The sequence below is a fragment of the Dreissena polymorpha genome, unplaced genomic scaffold (genome assembly GCF_020536995.1).
Source record: "Dreissena polymorpha isolate Duluth1 unplaced genomic scaffold, UMN_Dpol_1.0 chrUn002, whole genome shotgun sequence".
NCBI classification, from domain to species: domain Eukaryota; kingdom Metazoa; phylum Mollusca; class Bivalvia; order Myida; family Dreissenidae; genus Dreissena; species Dreissena polymorpha.
In genome coordinates this window covers 1,745,949-1,768,506 of record NW_026273316.1, presented here as the reverse complement: position 1 = coordinate 1,768,506, position 22,558 = coordinate 1,745,949, and the positions used below count along the sequence as shown (strand labels likewise).

Sequence of the window (22,558 nt, the reverse complement as noted above, 5' to 3'; positions counted from 1 at the left end):
TGGCGATCGTATTAAAACTGTAGTTTGGTTGTTAATGTGAAGAGATATGCAATCCAGGTTTGAACTTTTTTAATAACGTTAAAATGTATAATTGACATTAATAAACAACAATAATAATGATGACGTCAACTTAATTTCACTATTCAAGGCGACGTGGCAGGATGTTCCGCCAAAATCACAACATGCGGAGATGCTTTGACCTATGATTTAGTGGCCGGCAGGACACATTATTAGTCAAGGAGCGGTTTTATAACTATATAGATAAGTAAACTTGTTGGGTCACACGGACATCAAATGTTAAAATAACCTCATAACAGAAATTGAAGACTTGACTGTCAGTTTAGATGTCAAACATGTTGTATTGGTCATGTGGAGTTATGAAATTCGTATCCACAAAAGTTCCAAAAAAGTCTATACAGACTGCGACCAGATTATATATAGAATAAAATATACAATTTTTTTTTTAATCTGTTCAGAATATTTTCAGCATCCATATAAAATTAGTTGGACCAGATTTTTTATTTATATATTTTTTTATATATAATAAAATTTGCACAGAACTAATTCTGTACCAAAAAATGTAGCTCAAAGTAAAGTAAAATACAAATGTAAACATACTGTCAATATTAAACATTTTTATTAGCTCATCTGTTTTTTGAAAAAAAAAGAGCTATAAGGTTTTTTTTATCACCTGAGCGTCTGCGTTGGCGTCCGGTTAAGTTTTGTGTTTAGGTCCACTTTTCTCAAAAAGTATCAAAGCTATTGCATTCAAACTTGGTACACTTACTTACTATCATGAGGGGACTGGGTAGGCAAAGTTAGATAACTCTGGCTGGCATTTTGACAGAATTATGAGCCCTTTTTATACTTGAAAATTGAAAATTTGTTTAAGTTTTGTGTTTTGACAGAGTTATGTCCCTTTTTTGACTTGGTAACTTTGAATATTTGGTAAAATTATGTGTTTAGATCGACTTTACTTTTGAAGTATCAAGGCTATTGCTTTCAAACTTCAAATACTTTCATACTACCATAGGGTACTGTACCTGGCAAGTAGAACTTGACCTTGACCTTTGAATGACCTAGACTCTCAAGGTCAAATTATTAAAATTTGCTTAATCCCCATGACTTCTTTATTTATGATCAGATATGATTCATACTATGACAAAACAACACTTACCTACCCCGCGCCCCACCCCAGAATATCCCCCCTCCAATTTTGTTTTCCCTTTTTTTTCTTATTTTTGAAAGATCATCTAATAAATTACCACACCATCTAACTATACCCCCCTTTCAACCTTCCCCCCGATCTCACCCGACCTTCCCACCACCCAAAAAATTCTTTTTTATTCCCCCGAAGGAGGGATTATAGTGATCGGACCGTCAGTCCGTCTGTCTTTCCGTCACACTTTGCATTTAGGTTTCACGTTTATGTTTAGAAAAATGCTCATAACTTCGTTGTCGCTTAAGATAGCAACTTGATATTTGGCATGCATGTGTATCTCATGGAGCTGCACATTTTTGTGGCACTTCTGTCCTTATGTTATCTATTGGTTCTCAAAGTTCGTTTTAAGTCGCGTTGTGTAATTTTTTGTTTTGACTTAAATGTCCCAGGTTCGTAAATTACTCATCAGTTTGCAAAATAAGGCAACAAGTCTTTTTCTAGCATATAACAACTTTGATTCTTGATTAAATGTTCGTATATGTATTGTATTGTAAACGTATCTTATTCTTATTAGTATGTAATTCTTCTTTAAGAAATTGAGACAAGAAATAATCAGTAAAGAAATAAACGAGATACTCCAACACAAAATATAATCCAGAAAAACAAATGTCCAAATGTCCGTCTCTCTTGCACTATCCCGTGAAGCCAGAAATTAGGATGTTCATTGTGCGCTACCACAAAAGGCTCGGCTCGAGGCTCTAACACGGTCCGTTTTATACAAAAATAGTTACCTTGGCGTTGACCCACTTGTTTTAAGGAGTAAACAGCCTTATCCATCACTTTGACATAAGCTCATAACCATAAAAAATATAACTATAAACAGGTTATAACAATGTCCATCACTTTCTGGTTTTTAAATTATTTCTTACTATTTAGGCTTATTTAACCTGTTTATATAAGCTGTTTATATAAGCAGTTCGTGTATAATTAACCCTATGTTGACCCCAGATATGGTCGAATGTACGTCATTGTTGTCTACTATGTATTTCGCCAGTGACCATGCATCTCTAGTTACTAGGACAATGATGACTAAACAGAAAAAGTGTCACATTTTGAGTGGTGAAAGGTCAAGGTCAAGGTCATCCTGAAAGGTCAAAGGTCAAAGATATGTTATTTTTGGAAGATACTGTAAAAAATGACCACAACCCCACACTATTCACCTATACACCCCTCTCCACCCCTACCCCTCTTACTTTTTGATTTAAGTATTGAGATAGGCCCTTCTACTTTAAAAAGAAAAATATATATATATATATATATAGTTACAGCAGGGCTTGCACTAAGTGGCATACGGCCGTATATTACACCCGATAATTGTTTCCATACGCTGATAACAAAACCCCATAACGTCGACTGTACTTCAAAAAAATTGGTCATATGCTGAAAATAGCAAACCGTGACGTAAGCTGTCGATTTAAATAATGCTTCAATCAACACTGCTTTCTGCAGACTTGTTGTGTTTTGCACCGATTATTTTTTCCCGCAGGCGATAAGCAAGTTTATTGTTTGTTGTTTAAATAACGGTTACACAATTTACCCCCGCACGGATTGCAAATTGACCGTGACAAAGCAATCCCTTAATATTGGTTGCTATAACGATACACTCGTGCCTCTTAGCGCATGCCGTTAGTTGTCTAATGATTATGTGATAATTGATTGACCATCTGATAATTGCAGGTTTTTGGCATACATCACAATTAAAGAAAGCGGCAAAAATAATTAAAGAAAAACTAAATTGATCAAAGGTCTTTTAATTATGTAGATCCACTACCCACTACTGTATTAAGTCCAGTGAGTTTTGTCAGTTTGTTAATCCATCGATAATTACAAGTAACACCCATCGTATATAGACTGGAATCACAGTTATTTTTTTATATTAACAAGTCACAATACTACACATTAACATTGAGAAATTATCCGAGTAGAATTAAATTGCAACGTCATGACCTTCAACATAAATGCAAATGGCAGACATATTTCAACATTCAACCCGCGTTCAATTCAAAGCTGGCGATTCAAATTACAAGCAATTGTCATTAAATAATGGAGAAAGCATTAACTGGATTTAACAAACATTTGATTAGGTTTCTTAAACCAGATAACAACAATGACAATTTGGATTATTAAAGTTAAACAGGTAAGGCATTATTAAGTGTACATATTTCAGATATGTATAGTATTCGGATAAACAGTAGTAGATATACTAGATCTGATAGATCTTCAGAAAATCTTTCAGAAAAAAGGAGAAGTCACTTCTTCCTATTGTTAAGGCCTAGGGTAATCTTTTCAAAACGTATATTAGAAATTGATGAAAATGAATTTAATCAGAAAACAAAAAACCCCAAAGCAATTAAACCACCGCATTGTGCGATTCATTGTGACTTTGTTGTTGACTATTTTAATTGTTTGTGAATAAAGCAAAATAAAATTCATCCCTTGTATGATATATCTAGTGACTTTCACAGATGTACAGCTACCCAAAATGGATTTGAAGAGTCTGTGATCATTAACACAGTTGACATTCCTTTAACATCACCATTTAAGTTGTTTGGACTTTCAACATTTCTGATCAAATAGTTTTCATCTGATCTTCATCAAACTTGGTCAGAAGTTGTTTCTAGACAATATCTAGGTCAAGTTCGAATATGGGTCATGCTGGGTCAAAAACTAGGTCACGGGGTCACTTACTGCATTTCAAGGATTTAGCATGGTGTCTGCTCTCTAATTGAAGTAGTTTCCATCTGATCTTCACCAAATTTGGTCAGAAGTTGTGTCTAGATGTTATGTAGGTCTGACAAGTACAAATATGGGTCAAGGTAAAGTTATCAAGTTGCACAAAACCTTCAAACGGGTGTATCGTGTGACAGTTTGGCACTCTTGTTTAAAACTTTTTTATGTTATCCTGTTGTAAGCATCCACTTAAAGTGATAAAATTGAAATCAATTTATAGTAATATTGCATTTCACACATTTCCACGTGCAAATGGATGAAACCATTCACACCCCATGTGCTAAAGCGTTTGATCTTCAAGGATGAATGATTTCACAGTGAGCTTGCTCAGAAAGTATTATAATGATCACATGTAAAACTTAAAATCAAATTCTTAACAAATTACTGAGATATTCAAGTTTGGAAAGTGTTGCGTTAGAAAAGTCTCCAAGTGTATATTACTTACAAAAACTCATAATATCAGGCCTATATAGACGAAAAATGTGCAGTGATTCATTTTGAAACCTACATCAGTGTGTCCCTGGGACTCCAATATTTTGAAACAATGGGTGCAAACTGCAAACAATGGCTTCCAGATTGTGTCTTTGTAAATTTGTTACAAATAATCTACTTAACATGATACGCCTAAGCCAGGGGCTCTTTGTGCAATTTTAGAGCTAAAAATATAGGTTTATAACAAGTACAGGGCTCTAGCTTGGCTCAGATTTTAGGGAGAAGTCACTTCTCCCTCGGCTCACAGTAGGGAGAAGTTTTTAAAAATAGGGAGAAGTTTTCAGAATCCGGGGGAAATGTAGCGATCGGTCCTAAATGGGACTTATTCTAGCAGATGACTAAAACATAAGGTTTTTATAAGGCTGTTAATAACTTTTAAAGACAATCAGTCAGTTGTTATATTATAAACTAAAAAAGAAAAACAATTAAAATAACACATCTTTATCCCTAATAAAAATGTTTGTTAGAGAAACAAATTTTCATTATTCCTTTTATCTTCAGTGGATAATATTGATATGCGCTGCATATCAGGACAATGACCATGAACTTTAAAACCAAACACTAACTTTTAACATGATCTGTTAACTGTTACCTTTTAATCTGTTGTGCATCTGTATAATTCCTTTTTATTCACCTGAGCATTTACACAGGGCATATGACAGCCAAAACATATATATGCATTACGGCCCATATTATTCACAGCCATTTTACACATAAACAATATTCTGGTTGTACGCCAGTGGATTATTTGATTTCGTATCCGAATTACTTGTCCGAATTCAAGTGCTGTCACCTGCCTTGTGATTTTCACTGTTGTTAACGATGCATATTTATGCCCCCCTTCGAAGAAGAGGGGGTATATTGCTTTGCTCATGTCGGTCTGTCGGTCGGTCGGTCTGTCGGTCCATCCACCAGGTGGTTGTCAGACGATAACTCAAGAACGCTTGGGCCTAGGATCATGAAACTTCATAGGTTCATTGATCATGAGTCGCAGATGACCCCTATTGATTTTGAGGTCACTAGGTCAAAGGTCAAGGTCACGGTGACCAGAAATAGTAAAATGGTTTTTGAATGATAACTCAAGAACGCATACGCCTAGGATCATGAAACTTCATGGGTAGATTGATGATGACTTGCAGATGACCCCTATTGATTTTGAGGTCACTAGGTCAAAGGTCAAGGTCACGGTGACCCGAAATAGTAAAATGGTTTCCGGATGATAACTCAAGAACGCATATGCCTAGGATCATGAAACTTCATGGGTAGATTGTTCATGACTTGCAGATGACCCCTATTGATTTTGAGGTCACAAATTCAAAGGTCAAGGTCATGGTGACCCGAAATAGTAAATGATTTTCGGATGATAACTCAAGAACGCTTTTGCCTAGGATCATGACACTTCTTGCAGATGACCCCTATTGATTTTCAGTTCACTAGGTCAAAGGTCAAGGTCACAGTGACAAAAATCGTATTCACACAATGGCTGCCACTACAACGGACAGCCCATATGGGGGACATGCATGTTTTACAAACAGCCCTTGTTATATTTTAAGCTCATCTTCAGTGTTATGTAAGACATTTATATGTATATTAGATTACTGCATAGTAATAATGACCAGTTACATATTAACAGTTATTTTACGATAAAACATCACTTGTCCATGAGACGCCAGTTCATTGTAAGCCATTTGACGCAGTGGTTCAGGGCTCGCGCCAGGGGGAAACGTGAGCGACTAAGTCGCTTTCTTACGCCAAACGTCGCCTACAATTTCAGAAATTGTAGATAAAAAGCCACTTCCAGTCTCTCTCTTATAGAAATTTGTTTACATCCGGTTTTCTCGATGTCAAGGTCTGACTCAATTTTCCAATATACTGTCGCAGCCTGGATTGAGCGACAGGTAATTTGAGGTAAACCCCGCCCCGATTCGCCCAACCTCCAAACTTATCGAATCGGCGATCGATATCGTTCAAGTCAGCATTCAAGTCACATGGTAGCTGGCCAATCAACATTGAGTTCGCTCACACATAATAATTCATGCGCAGCCACTGTATACTTGGAAATACACAGTTGATATTGTCTTCTGCCAACGCTATATAGCGGCCGATGGCAAACGTCGTATTTAAAGATAAACAAATAAAAAGGAGCCTAACAATAAAAAAAGATATTTCTCAGTTGATCAAATTACATTTCTACCGACTATCGATCTGAATTAACAAAAGGATGATAATTAAATAATAAGATCTATGTCGATGATGTTACACCTTTCTACCGATTATCGTTTGAAATTAAAAGGTGATAATTAAGTTTTTTTTACCCACAAACTATGCTATCGTAAAGCAATGTGTCAATAAAATTGTATATTAATTACGTATTTGCTAGGTTTCCGGTTTTCATTATTTTCCTGTCAAACGATATGCTCAATTCGTTTCATGTGCATAACGCGTACAATTTTTCGGACTGTCGTTTTCGGATACATTATTTTTCGTCGATTATAATTTAATTTTGAAGTTCTTTAAAGAAAAAATAGAATGAAGAATACAGATGGGGTGTTTCGAATTTTATTCAGATGAAATTGCAATTGGAAAGACTATAAAAAATAACAAATAATTATTAAGAAAGCATGATATGCTAAATGTCATATTTCAAACATAAATATTTATCTGGTCTGACAGTTTTATTAAGCTTATGTTATCTATTAAACATTTCCCATCATTTGAATAGGAGAAATTCATTACCTCTTGGGCATTTTGAGTTATGTGGTTTCTTCTCATATAATGAATAATGGAATGTATAACACAAGTTGGCTGTTTTTTACGCCCATGGTGATGTCAAAATGGTGTGGGTTATCATATTTCGAATTGTATTCACATGAAATTGCAATTGGAAAGACTATAAAAAATAACAAATAATTATTAAGAAAGCATGATATGCTAAATGTCATATTTCAAACATAAATATTTATCTGGTCTGACAGTTTTATTAAGCTTATGTTATCTACTGCTTCATAAACATATTATCTTTGAAATACTTTAGTCTGTATAATATGATATTTACATCAAAATGGATTGAATATAGAGCTAGTAAAATGTTATTTATCTGTCGTGCCTATTATTACTTGGTTAATTAGAACTGCTGGAAAAATTAAGATACACAAAAGAAATATAATTATGTGTACTACAGTGGTATACTTCAATAATGTGATACACATATATGTGTGTTGTAATGCCCTACATGCAAACCCTTGTGTCCGAGTCTTTCGACTTCTCCCTAGAGTCTCCTCACTTCTCCCTAAATCAGTGTCCAGAGAGAAGTCACTAAAATTTGAGCCCAGCGTGAGCCCTGCTTGATACTGTATTTTGGTATGCATTATGCGGTTATGTGTTCTAGATTGTAAAATTCTTGTCTTTATTTCATTGTTGACCTATGATCCTTAAATGGCGGGCATAATTTGATATCAGCGCAGAGTGTCATAAGATTTGGTATGTGGCATCCATCAACAATGTTTATTTATTATAAATGACACTGAACTGCCAAATATCCGTCAACGGTATGCGACAGGCTCAACAGTGCTCGACAAGCTCCATGAATGGGCCTTAGCACCCATAGCTGCAATGAAACACTGCTAACATGGGCATTGGTGCAACCAACCAAAACATTTTTTAAAAGTTGTCTGTCTTATCATCGTAATGTTTACCAGTTTCACCTATTTATATCACCTGCTGGTACTTAAAAGGTTGTATAACATTAAATGATTAAAAGAAATAATATAAAAAAGTTACGTGGGGACTGTTTTTAGCAAAAAGTTTTTAGTGGTTCGAAAAAGTTTTTTCGAAGGATTCGAGAATTTATTGAAATTTAATTTTTTTCTGCAGGGTGGGGAGTTTATGTCGGGATTAAAATGGGATTGTAAATAGATACCTTGGATGTTATGTTTGGGCGTGAAGTGAGGCGTGTAATCAGACCATCTAATATTTAGATTAAAGATGTTAAATAAGACTAGATAGTGAATTGTTGAAGAATGTCTTCTTTTTTGCGCCTCAATTTCTTTAAGGTGTGACATTTATCATTGCTTAGTCTCATGTTTATGTGAAATTTGGTAATAAATAAAATATTTTCATGTCTCAGTACAATTAAAGTGGAAACTATTTGATAGAAAATGTATTTTTCTAATATTTATTTGATAGACGTGCTATAGTAATTTCCCCAAGTTATGCTTGCTATTTGGTTTTATTGTGTTTATGAAACTTACAACATGTTTATTTTTTTGCATAAAGTAAAGCAATGTCTCTGTCTTTTATTTTTTTGAAATTTTCAACAATCTTTGATGTTTGATCATCTATCAGTTGCTGGCATCCCTCTCTGCACAGCATCATTAGTGCTGTCAATGTGTCATGTGATAGACAGTTCCGATTGTTTGTGCAAAGATTGTTCATTAGACTGAACACCCTTTCCACAGAGGCAAAGTTACAAACCGACGTAAAACAGTACGCTGGCTGCCTGACAAAAGAACCAGAAACAGTAACGACTCTATTGATTGCACGCGCTGAATAATAAAACCCGAAATTAATCGAGCGCGTGGTTACACACAACTATTCGATTTTCTTTGTTCGCTCGCCGAAAGTTGGGTTTTGTTACGAAACTTTCAGTCGTTTTGAGAAAAAATTCGGACATCTATTGGGATTTTTTCAGATGCCGATTGGGAATTTGGAAATTTTCGCTCGGTTGGTAAAAGTACCGTTTACCGGTACTTTATAAAGAAGGAGGAAAATCGCTGCTCTGTGATGGCATGCTCAATGATGCTGAATCTTTATTAAAAGTGTTTGCTTGAGTTACAATTTAGTATTGGATTGTAGGTTACAATTTAGTATTGGATTGTAGGTTATAATTTAGTATTGGATTGTAGGCTTATTTGAGCATTGCTCTCGGATAACAGGGTTGAATGCATATGCTTAAGGTGTCGTCCCAGATCACCTTGTGCAGTCCACACAAGCTAATCAGGGACAACACTTTCTGCTTTTATGGTATTTTTCATTTAAAGGAAGTTCCTCCTAAGCAAAAATCCAGATTTGGCAGAAAGTGTCGTCCCTGATTAGCCTATACAGACTGCACAGACTAATCTGGGACTGCATTTAACTTACATGCATTTTCCCAGAGCACGGTTAATTTATTTGTTGAATTTGATTTGTCTCCCTTTAAACCTAACATTGAACATGATAAAGAGTTGAAGTAAGAACACGACTTTTTATGCCCCCAACGGGCGGCATATAGTTTTCACATTGTCGGTCTGTCTGTTTGTCTGTCTGTATGTCTGTCCGGCACACTTTTCGTGTCCGCTCTCTGTTTCAAGTTCTCAAGTAGTTCTCATCCAATCTTCACTAAACTTGGTCAGAAGTTGTACTAGATAATGTCTAGACCAAGTTCAAACATGAGTCATGCTGGGCCAAAAACTAGGTCACGGGGTCACTTAGTGCGTTTCAAACATTCATCATGGTATCCGCTCTCTGTTTCAAGTAGTTCTCATCCAATCTTCCCCAAACTTGGTCAGAAGTTGTATCTAGGTAATAAACTAGATCACGGGGTCACTTAGTGTGTTTTAAACATTCAGCATGGTGTCCGCTCTCTAATTCAAGTAGTTTTCATCGGATCTTCACCAAACTTGGTCATAAGTTTTATCTAGATGATCTCTAGGCCAAGTTCGACATGGGCCATGCCAGGCCAAAAACTAGTAAGTATAAGAAAAAAAAAATTCTACAGTTGACAAGAAGATACGTGCATTCCTGTTATTTGCATGCAAAGAATTGGCAGAAAAAAACATCTACAAACTGCAACAGATAACATATGTAACAAACAACAAAATTTAATTATTGAACATCTGTTATGCAGCAATTAATAGTTTGATAAAATAAAGGCGATGTATATCTCAAAAACATATACCGGTACACAGTTATGATTTATGTAGTGACAAAGTTACAGTTGGGGCATCCGTGTCATGGGGACACATTTCTTGTTGTTTTAATATCTTGTTAAATGGTTTTTGGTTGTATAAAAAAAAGATTGTCTCTTATGATGCATTACTTGTTTGATTCATCAATATAAATCATATTATGTTAATAGCTTGGCTTTGTTAATGATTGCGTAGTAAGTAGATAGGCCATAAAAGCTTTCTTTTAATCATCAATCTCAATAAGTGATCATTTCTTCAAAACATTATGATTGGTGTTGTCTATTGTACAAATTATGTATTAATCACTCACATTTATACACATGTATGTGGACATTTTATTCATATATAGATACTACTTTCTTGCATCACTTTCATTCAGCTATTAATTATGCCCCCCTTCGAAGAAGAGGGGGTATATTGCTTTGCTCATGTCTGTCGGTCGGTAGGTCGGTCCGTCCGTCCACCAGATGGTTGTCAGACGATAACTCAAGAACGCTTGGGCCTAGGATCATGAAACTTCATAGGTACATTTATCATGACTCGCAGATGACCCCTATTGATTTTGAGGTCACTAGGTCAAAGGTCAAGGTCACGGTGACCCGAAATATTAAAATGGGTTCCGGATGATAACTCAAGAACGCATACGCCTAGGATCATAAAACTTCATGGGTAGATTGATCATGACTTGCACATGACCCCTATTGAATTTGAGGTCACTAGGTCAAAGGTCAAGGTCACGGTGATTCGAAATAGTAAAATGGTTTCCGCATGATAACTCAAGAACGCATACACCTAGGATCATGAAACTTCATGTGTAGATTGATCATGACTCGCAGATGATCCCTATTGATTTTCAGGTCACTTGGTCAAAGGTCAAGGTCACGGTGACCCGAAATAGTAAAATGGTTTCCGGATGATAACTCAAGAACGCATACGCCTAGGATCTTGAAACTTTATGGGTAGATTGATCATGACTCGCAGATGACCCCTATTGATTTTCAGGTCACTAGGTCAAAGGTCAAGGTCACGGTGACCCGAATATAGTAAAATGGTTTCCAGATTATAACTCAAGAACGCATACGCCTCGGATCATGAAACTTCATGGGTAGATTGATCATGACTCGCAGATGACCCCTATTGATTTTCAGGTCACTAGGTTAAAGGTCAAGGTCACAGTGACCTGAAATAGTAAAATGGTTTCCGGATGATAACTCAAGAACGCAAACGCCTAGGATCATGAAACTTCATGGGTAGATTGATCATGACTGGCAGATGACCCCTCCCAATTATTTTTTTTAATCTAATAAATTACCGCACCCCACATTATTACCCCCTCTCACCCCCCACTCCACCTACCCCCCCCCCCATTTTGTTAAACATTTTATAAATAACCCCACCCCACATTATTATCCCCTGTCATCCTCCACCCCCTACCCCCCCCCCCCACCCCCCACCCCCCAAGATTTGGTCAGGGAAAAGTCAGTGAAAAGTCAGGGAATTTTATTTCATCAGGTTGGTGGCAACCCTGATAAACTTCGTAGCAACTTCATATTTGGCTTACTGGGGGGCATTGTGTTTCTCAAAGAAATCTTGTTATAATTTATTCGAATGGAATTCATTTTATAAGGGTAACTGTAGAAGGTGCGGAATATACATGCATTCATGGAGTCTTTGTTTTTATGTCCCCCACCACTATAGTGGTGGAAATATTGTTTTTGCCCTGTCTGTTGGTCTGTCTGTCTGTTTGCGCCAACTTTAACATTTTGCAATAACTTTTGCTATATTGAAGATAGCAACTTCATATTTGGCATGCATGTGTATCTCATGAAGCTGCACATTTTGAGTGGTGAAAGGTCAAGGTCATCCTTCAAGGTCAGAGGTCAAATATATGTGGCCAAAATTGCTCATTTTATGAATACTTTTGCAATATTGAAGACAGCAACTTGATATTTGGCATGCATGTGTATCTCATGGAGCTGAACATTTTGAGTGGTGAAAGGTCAAGGTCAAGGTCATCCTTCACAAGGTCAAGGTCATCCTTCAAGGTCAAACATCATATAGGGGGACATTGTGTTTCACAAACACATCTTGTTTTTTGATATTTCTTATGCAAAGCATATCTATTGGTATTTATTAGATTATAATAAAATTGCATATACCAATAATGAAAATTGAGAATTATGTTTTTCAATAAATAATTATAACGGTGAAGGGGGGAGGGGGGTTGAAGGAGGATGACAACTTTTTTTTGTCTTTTATTAATAGAAAAATAAATGATAGTTACCATAATTGTGTGATTTTGTAACTTCCAAGAATACTTAAATACAAATTTAATGACCAAGAAGCAATGTCATCATGATCATCAACAACAACGACAATTATAATAATAATAATTGCAAAATCTCATGGTAATAGCTTGCATGTAGAAAACTAAAGAAAAAAATGTTTTGTAAGTGATATTTATGTGAGGTCTAACTCTTTCAGTGCTTGAACCGAATTTTGAAGGCCTTTGCAAACAGTTTGGATCCAGATGAGACGCCACAAAACGTGGCGTCTCATCATGATCCAAACTGTTTGCTATTCTGATAGTATTCTTTGAAAAAAATATAAGAAAATGCTAGTTTTAGAAATTCAGCAGACGGCATTTTAGCAGACGACAAATTTCCCAGCATGCAAAGGGCTAAAGTGATAGAGGACAGAAATAATTTCATGTTGAATTGCAGCTTTGCAAAAATTGGTCCCTGCAAATGTCACAGCTAGATTACTATTATCTGGGGACTCACATTTCAATCTGCCCTTGAACAGTCCCGTGTATGAGGTTTCTGATGTCACGCCAGGCGGGTTTCCCCCAATGGCCCACGGCTTGAATATTAATTATTTGCAAACTGTTGCAACAAGGGTCAATATTTTGGGAAAAATAAACTTACTGGAAATCGTTCAATGTAATCCTGATCTGGCGACATATGTTTCAATTATTGTTGTTAATGCTTTTGACACCAAATGGACTTGATATTGGAAAGGGTTTTACATGAAATAAGTATCATACCTTGCTTGCTAAACAGTTGGTTATGATAATTTTCAAGTGTAAGATTTTTTAATCAATTAGAGAACTCTAAAAAAAAATTGCGTTGATATTTGGGACAATTAAGTGTAATAATACTTAGATATTTAAACAATTGGTTAAGTTTTTTGTATTGGTCCAACTAACTCCTATAGTATCATAGCTATTGCTTTCAGACTTGGAAAACTCACTAACTATCATAAGGGGACTGTACAGGGCAAGTTGCATAACTCTGGTTGGCTTTTTGACGGAATTATGGCCCTTATTTGTCCTAGTAACTTTGAATATTTTGTTAAATTTTGTGTTTAGATCCACTTTACTTCTAAAGTATTGATACTATTGTTTGCAATCTTCAAATACTTTCTTACTATCATGAGGGTACTGTTCCTGGCAGGTTGATTTTGACCTTGACCTTTGAATGACCTTGACTCTCAAGGTCAAATTAATAATATTTGCTTAAATTGCCATTACTTCTTTATTTATGATCAGATTTGATTCATACTTTGACAAAACAACACTTACCTGACATATCACAATGGACTCCATCCAAACATCCCCAATGCCCCACCCCAGAAGCCCCCCTCGAAAAAAAAATTTCTTCTTTTATTTTTTATTTTTGAAATCTTAAAAAAATGACCACCCTCCCACATTATACCATCCTCTCCATCCCCCCAACCTCCACACCCCCCCCCCCCCCCCACACCAAAAAAGTTTTGTTTTTTTTGAAACATGGTCAAAAAGAGATTGCCAAGCAATATTGTCCCCTACGGGTGAAACTCCACCATTGTCAGTAATTTTTTAGCTCATCTATTTTTTGAAAAAAAATTATGAGCTATTGTCATCACCTTGGCGTCGGCGTCGGCGTTGGCGTCCGGTCAAGTTTTGCGTTTAGGTCCACTTTTCTCAGAAAGTATTAATGCTATTGCATTCAAACTTGGTACACTTACTTACTGTCATGAGGGGACTGGGCAGGCAAAGTTAGATAACTCTGGCGTGCATTTTGACAGAATTATGTGCCCTTTTTATACTTAGAAAATTGAAAATTTTGGTTAAGTTTTGTGTTTAGGTCCATTTTATTCCTTAAGCATCAAAGCTATTGCTTTCATACTTGCAACACTTACTAACTTTCATAAGGGGACTGTGCAGGCAAAGTAATGTAACTCTGACTGGCATTTTGACAGAATTATGTGCCCTTTTTATACTTAGAAAATTGAAAATTTGATTAAGTTTTGTGTTTAGGTCCACTTTATTCCTACAGTATCAAAGCTATTGCTTTCATACTTGCAACACTTATTAATTATCATAAGGGGACCGTGCAGGCAAAGTTATGTAACTCTGACTGGCATTTGGACGGAATTATGGGCCCTTTATACTTAGAAAATTGAAAATTTGGTTAAGATTTATGTTTTGGTCCACTTTACCCCTAAAGTATCATAGATATTGCTTTCATACTTGGAACACCTAAAAAACTATCATAAGGGTACAGTAAAAGGACAAGTTGCATAACTCTGGTTGTCATTGTTACGGAATTATGGCCCTTTTTTGACTTAGTAACTTTTAATATATGGTTAAATTTTGTGTTTCGATCCACTTTACTTCTTAAGTATCAAGGCTATTGCTTTCAAACTTCAAATACTTTCATGCTATCATGAGGTTACTGTACCTGGCAAGTTGAATTTTACCTTGACCTTTGAATGACCTTGACTCTCAAGGTCAAATGATTAAATTTTGCTAAAATTGCCATAACTTCTTTATTTATGATTAGATTTGATTGATACTTTGACGAAACTACTCTTACCTGACATACCACAATAGACTCCACCCAAACCGTCCCCGGTGCCCTTCCCCCCCTCCCCCCACCTTCCCCCTCCCCCCCCCCTATTTTTTTTTTTTAAGATCATCTCACAAATGACCACCACACCCTCACACTATACCCCCCCCCCCCCCCCAATTTTTTTTTTTTTTTTCTTTTTTTTTTTTTTTTTAAGATCATCTCACAAATTACCACCACACCCTCACACTATACCCCACCCCACCCCCCCCCCCAATTTGTTTTTCTTAAACGGTTATGTTTGAAATACCGTCCAACCATCGCACCCAAACAATCCCCCCCCCATCGCCCTTCCCCCCAACCCCACCCCCCCCCCACCCACCCCCCAACCCGCCCCCGATTTTTTTTTTCGCTTTTTTGCAAGATAATGTAATAACTGTCCACAACCCCACACTAACACCCCTCTTCACTCCATCCCTCCCTCCTTTGTGATTGAAAATGAGAGTCCCTTCACCTTTAAAAAGAAAATAGATGAGCGGTCTGCACCCGCAAGGTGGTGCTCTTGTTTATATTTGTTGCCATAGCAACCAGAATTCTTGACGTAGGAACAAAATAAAATGACGTGCATAATCTCCATATTGCCATCTATCCATGTTTCAAGTTTCATGAAAAAATATGAAGAACTTTTAAAGTTATCGCAGGATCCAGAAAATGTGACGTACAGAGAGACTGACAGACTGACAGACAGACTGACAGACAGACAGAGCGCAAACCATAGGTCCCCTCTGGTTTCACCGGTAGAGGACAAAAAAAACACACAAATATTTATTTTGTTTTTAAAGGACCGTCCAACCATCCCACCCAATCTATTGGTATCAGACTTGAAATAAAATCATATTAATTTGTTTTATGTCTTTACAAATGTTCAATAGATTTTGGAAAATATACCTGAACTCAGAATCGTCTATAAAGTACAACTTCTTTAAAACATAAACGATCAATATGTTTCAATTATGGTCCTCTTCCACTTAGAATATGACTATATTACCTTGACCTTTATGTTGAATATGAACAATTTCCCCCATGATGATTTACATTGTACTGTCAGGCACTCGAATAGTTGAGCACACTGTCTACTGACAGCTCTTGTTATATTTTGGTATTGACTGTGTATTTTAGCAACTCTAATAATGCAAATAGATATTGTGTTTAGCTCATCTATTTTTTGAAAAAAAATTATGAGCTATTGTCATCACCTTGGTGTTGGCGTCGGCGTCCGGTTAAGTTTTGCGTTTAGGTCCACTTTTCTCAGAAAGTATCAATGCTATTGCATTCAAACTTGGTACACTTACTTACTATCATGAGGGGACTGGGCAGGCAAAGTAAGATAACTCTGGCGTGCATTTTGACAGAATTATGTGCCCTTTTTATACTTAGAAAATTGAAAATTTTGGTTAAGTTTTGCGTTTAGGTCCACTTTTCTCAGAAAGTATCAATGCTATTGCATTCAAACTTGGTACACTTACTTACTATCATGAGGGGACTGGGCAGGCAAAGTTAGATAACTCTGGCGTGCATTTTGACAGAATTATGTGCCCTTTTTACTCTTAGAAAATTGAAAATTTTGGTTAAGTTTTATGTTTAGGTCCATTTTATACCTTAAGTATCAAAGCTATTGCTTTCATACTTGCAACACTTACTAACTATCATAAGAGGACTGTGCACTCAAAGTAATGTAACTCTGACTGGCATTTTGACAGAATTATGTGCCCTTTTTATACTTAGAAAATTGAAAATATTGTTAAGTTTTGTGTATAGGTCCACTTTATTCCTACAGTATCAAAGCTATTGCTTTCATACTTGCAACACTTATTAACCATCATAAGGGGACCGTGCTGGCAAAGTTATGTAACTCTGACTGGCATTTGGACGGAATTATGGGCCCTTTATACTTAGAAAATTGAAAATTTGGTTAAGATTTGTGTTTTGGTCCACTTTACCCCTAAAGTATCATAGATATTGCTTTCATACTTGGAACACTCACAAACTATCATAAGGGTACAGTAAAAGGACAAGTTGCATAACTCTGGTTGTCATTGTTACGGAATTATGGCCCTTTTTAAATTTTGTGTTTCGATCCACTTTACTTCTTAAGTATCAAGGCTATTGCTTTCAAACTTCAAATACTTTCATGCTATCATGAGGTTACTGTACCTGGCAAGTTGAATTTTACCTTGACCTTTGAATGACCTTGACTCTCTAGGTCAAATTATTAAATTTTGCTAAAATTGCCATAACTTCTTTATTTATGATTAGATTTGATTGATACTTGACAAAACTACTCTTACCTGACATACCACAATAGACTCAACCCAAACTATCCCCCGTGCCCTCCCCCCCCTCCCCCCCCACCCCCCCCCCCTATTTTTTTTTTTTTTTAAGATCATCTCACAAATGACCACCACACCCTCACTCTATACGCCCACCCCTCCCCCCCCCCCCACCCCACCCCCACCCAAATTTTTTTTTTTTTTTTTCTTTTTTAAGATCATCTCACAAATTACCACCACACCCTCACACTATACCCACCCCCCCCCCAATTTTTTTTTTTAACGGTTATGTTTGAAATACCGTCCAACCATCACACCCAAAAAATCCCCCCCCCCATCCCCCCCCCCTTTTTTTTTTTTTTTTTCGCTTTTTTGGAAGATAATGTAATAAATGTCCACAACCCCACACTATACACCCCTCTTCACTCCACCCCTCCCTCCTTTGTGATTGAAAATGAGAGTCCCTTCACCTTTAAAAAGAAAATAGATGAGCGGTCTGCACCCGCAAGGCGGTGCTCTTGTTTTATATTTAAAGCAAGTCTTGTTTCAGAAATTAAACTGTATAAGTTTCTTCGATATGGTTTAACTGACCTACAAAATCATTGTTTTGACAGATGGCATCCATTGTAAATTGTATGAAGTATGCAGAGAAGCTGACGAAATGTATACACAATCGCGTAGAAGTAAACATATCAGCGTATTGTCTGTATCTGTTTCTAATATTCGTTAATCAGGAAATTATTTAATATTTGTTATAGTATACAATAAATATTTGTAAATATTTTTTCTCTGTGATTGGCCGTGTGTTAAGAAGCGGTGTGATTCGATGGATCGATGCTGAGGCAGAAACAGACGCGGCGTCACTCTGTGAATTATGGCCAAGTGCCTCGGCAATATGCCGAGTAAATACTCCTGTCAGAAACATCAAACACAAAAGAATTTTTGTTGGTATTGCGTGAGCAGTTAACTGTAACTGGGTATATAATATTAATCTTGATTTGCCAGAGTGTCACGAAAATTTAGGTACATGTCACTGCTCAGTCTTTGGAAATGCTTTCTTTATATACTATCCCTTTCAGTATACAAACTATACATACAAAATGTTTTAGATGGTTATGTTGAGAGTAAATTATTATCCTGTAAATCATGTTTTTCAAGAAATTTATTGATGTGTTGTTACACTGACAGTTAAACAATGAACATCTGTTGGTATTGAATAATGAATATTCTTTCCTGTAATATATTTATATGATGTTAAGCGTTTAAAGCCACACACCTTGAAATGAAATACATGGCATAGTAAATTTAAGTATAAATAATAAACATATTGCATCTATGCCAATTAGAATATGTCTGGTGGTTACAAGGTAGAAATCCGTTTTTGTTTGCGCTTTAAAACTTAAACATAATAGCGTTTGTTGAAAAGGACTTATACGTCTAGAAATCCTACTTTCGGTTTTAAAAGCGATAAAGTTTAAAAAATAATAAATTACTTGCTAACTAGGCTATAGATTTAATTTTATCGATGCCAATTAGAATATATCTGATGGTTTCAAGGTAGAAATCCATATTTATTGCGCTTAAAAACTTTAAAATAATCGCGTTTGTCGAAATCGACGTATACATATAGAAATCCTTCTTTCGGTTTTAAAATAATAAAAAAAAACTTGCTAACTAGGCTATAGATTTAATTGCAATTTTGCACACTTTCAAATAGCATCTATATGTATTGATTAACATGAATTTTATTTCAAGGTGTGTGGCTTTAATAGATGAAAACAACATATTTCTAAACAGGTTATTAATCATACAAAGTAAACGGATATTCCCATGGTAAGTTGATTCACATTAATTATGATGATAAAAGCAAGCTTTTCAATATCATATCAGTAATCATAAAACAGCGGTTTTGTAAATGTATGTACCAGTTCATGCAGATATCAAATAGAAAACATTGTCAATCGGAACATGATACTATAACCAGAAGTGGTGATACAGTTTATATGGCTCAAACCAATGAAACATCGTAATGCTGGGGATTTTTATTATTGGATTTTTTAGGTGTAATATATTATTGATGATTGCTTTTTATGATTGAGTTCAGGTGTTTAGTAGCCAAGTAGACGCCATGCATATAATTTAAGTTGCGAAACTACCTTAAAACGTCTCTTTTAAAATATTCATTATACTTAACCACAACTTACATGTTATATAAATGCCCCAGGTTGGTTTTACTTTATCAATGGGATACCGGTATATCAGGGTATTTACAATCGACAGGGTAAGCTGTTTGCTGCTGGTGAGAAAAGATCACAACATTTTATAATTCCCATCACCTTTTATCTTGTATTATGTATTTGTATGTATATATATATATAACTTTTCCAAAGACATATAAAGCATTAAATTATTGGTATCCATAGAAAATGACTTGAAAACTGCAGTTGACTGACTTCAGCTGTAAATAAATGATTCGCACTGAAAACAATGTTTGTTTAACAAGAAACTTGGTATAAATTATAGTCAGTTGTTATACAGGCCTTTTCCGTCCTATGCCACAGGTCTGAATATCCGTTCACAAGCCTAATCTGGTGTTTTTTTCCCAATAGAAAAACAAATTCCCAATTTCAACTTCCAACGATTGCAAAGTATTATACATAATTAAATTGAAATGCCTCTATGTGAAAGCCTCATGAATTGTACTGAAATTTCTGTAATTACAATGTATCAAATGACTGCTTTAATAGCAATTTCCTTTTCTCCAAATGTTTATGCCCCCTTTCGAAAAAAAAGGGGGCATATAGTGATCTGACTGTCTGTCTGTCTGTCCTTCTGTCTGTCTGTCTGTCCGTCACATTTTGCGTTTAGGTTTCGAAAAATGCTCATAAATTATATGTACCTTGAGATATAACCTTCATATTTGGTATGCATGTGTATGTGGACAAGGCCTTTCCATACGCACACAAATTTTTGCCCCTGTGACCTTGACCTTGAACTTAGGGTCCGCGCTTAGGTTTCAAAATCTGTGTTTAGGTTTCACAAAATGCTCATAACTTTTATGTCCCTTGAGATATAACCTTCATATTTGGTATGCATGTGTATATGGACAAGGCCTTTCCATACGAACAACAATTTTTACCTCTATGACCTTGACCTTGAAGATGTAAATGACACAATTTTCAATCGCAGTAATGTAATTGCTCCTGAATTATGTGCAAAGCCTCTGTCAAAGCATAGGATGGTATACATGGGTAATGTTTGTTACAAATCTTTCCTTTTTTTATACGAGACAGCTTCCGAAACAATGATATAGCTGTTGAAATGGTTGAGTGTATGAGTGTGCATTTGTGTGTCTGTTATTGTATGTGTGTGTGATTAGGTTTGTACAGACAGTAACTTCATCATGCAGCATGCACTTTTAAAATAAATAATTACATTATAATAAAGACCATCATTAGGAGACGGTGTTTTACATGTACCACATGTCTACCTTACTTAAAGGTCAAGGGCACACTTACAGGTTGAAGGTCAATCCAGACTGATACTTCAATAGTAATTATGCACTTCTTCAAAATAACTTGCCAAATATGTTAAATAGTTCCATGTAGAAACCTCTTTCATGTTCCGTTTTAAGGTAAGGTAACACTTAGATGTCAGTTGTCATATTTGAGCATTATACAGCTTGGCAAAACTTAACGAGAGCGCCGATGGCGTTAAAAGCATAGGTGCAAGATACAGGGAAGAATGGCGTCACGTGGTATAATGTAGTTCGATATCGCCATCCGCGAATTTCTCAAATCAATAATTTCAAACAAATACCGACTATTTAAATAGATAATCTTTCCATTTACATCAGTGTTTGAAACGCTTATGAAAAAAAATTACCCAAGCCTTTCAAAATTTAAGCACGGACAGATCTGTATCTTTTCATAAATGAAAATAGACGCTACCCTATTCGTCTGCATCAAGAATTTGTCGTAAAACTTGTGGTAAGCGTTAGATACAGACGTGCACAACAGATTGAGTTCTGAATACAGATTTCTGAATGCAGATTTTTATAGAAACTCCTCAAAGCAGTTACTTCCCTTGCTTCGCCCGGTCAGTAACTTCTAGTATAAGGGAGGCCACTGCGTAGGAGATTGAGATTTATAGTGCAGATAGAATTGTTTTACGAACGAAATTTTTTTAGGTTATAAGAAGATTTTTTGACATAAAACGGTCTTAGAAAAATTCACTAAAAACGGTGTCAGCAATATTCTTGGAAGAAAACGTTAGAAAAACGTTTCCAAATTTTTTTTGTAAGAATAACCATATACTAAATTAAATAGATATTTCGTCTGATTTTTGATCAGGTAAGGCTTCATATTGGGTAACCGAGCGATGTGGATTTTTGAAATGTGGTATATACCATAAGCATAGGTGCGTAAACGCACCTATGCTAAAAATGGTCACGCATAAGGCATGTCTTCCTAATAATAATTACAGCCTTTTATTTTCAGGTTTGCAGAAATTATATATTTTGATGTCAGATAGATCATGTGTTATTGCCAATTTAAAAAAGTCCTTTTAACATGCAATTTCCGCTCAGTAACCAGTTTATGTGATTTTCATAATAATAGCATGTACATGTCAACTTGTTGTTATTGCCAATTTATTGTACATGCATATCGTATTCCTTTTTATTCACTTGTTTGAGAAATTTCTGAGATAAGGAAACATCATACTTAATCCAAAGCAAAGTTGTCCACCAAAAATGGACTAAATAAATGTTTTACATTTACATTTACTGTATGCTAACTTGGCAGTAATACAAAGCTTGATGGCCAGTTTATCTTCAAACAAAGATGGTGGTACTGTCAAGGTCACACAGATGGCTTGGTACAGCTCTGGTTTGTTGACTTTCCTTTTAAGTATTCAAGTCCTGTATGCAAAGTAAGAATTACTATACCGAATTATTGAAAATAGCTTTTTTAAAGGAGTTCATGGAAAGGAGTTTATCCTCTGTAT

General features: G+C 35.8%; 1 long non-coding RNA gene across 1 annotated transcript in view; it reads right to left on the bottom strand.

The window, feature by feature from the left end:
* LOC127863203 (uncharacterized) overlaps window positions 1-16,933 on the bottom strand; it is a 56,967-nt gene extending 40,034 nt beyond the window's left edge. Inside the window, exon 1 of the long non-coding RNA XR_008040991.1 lies at window positions 16,788-16,933. This is a non-coding gene — a long non-coding RNA (uncharacterized LOC127863203). The remainder of the gene's footprint in view (window positions 1-16,787) is intronic.
* Between the last annotated feature and the right edge of the window lie 5,625 nt (window positions 16,934-22,558).